Source organism: Coloeus monedula (assembly GCF_965178545.1).
Source record: "Coloeus monedula genome assembly, chromosome: 7".
Lineage (NCBI taxonomy): Eukaryota > Metazoa > Chordata > Aves > Passeriformes > Corvidae > Coloeus > Coloeus monedula.
In genome coordinates, this window is record NC_138787.1 from 10880667 (window position 1) to 10881254 (window position 588).

A 588-nucleotide genomic window follows, 5' to 3' on the forward strand; every position below is an offset into this window, starting at 1 on the left:
CATCTGATTTGAATTAACTCAGACCTCTTACATTGTCTTTTTGACTCAGGCTCTTCGCATTATGAGGCTGATATTAAAACTACTATTTATAACAAAACAATTCTTTATTTATAATCACTGTAAACTGTCTGCTGTTGATATGTTACATGTTTGCTTTCATCCCTTCTCTTTCACCAGCTTTAGACTAAGGCCTGGCAGGTGCTATCAAAACAAACACTGGTTTGCAGAGGGTTCAGGTGAATTACTGAAGACGGAGTCATGTGCCTGTGGCTGGGTGCTGACGTGACAGGGGCAGGGAGGAACTGGCAGGACTGGCTGCTTATAATGGGAGATGATATCTGGGTCATGAGAGAACATAAGCCAGGGGCTATTTTAGAAGCATAGAAGGAATTCATTAGGTGTGTGATGTTACATACCACACATCACCTTACCTTCGTAAGAATTAGTGGAATTCATTCAACCTATCCTACTGTGGAACAACAGACTGGGGAAAGAGTAGTTAGAGCAGGAGACTTACATCATAATATGCTGAAGATGATTACAACATGGACAGTTTTCAAGACCAAAGATCAGCTCATCTTCATCATG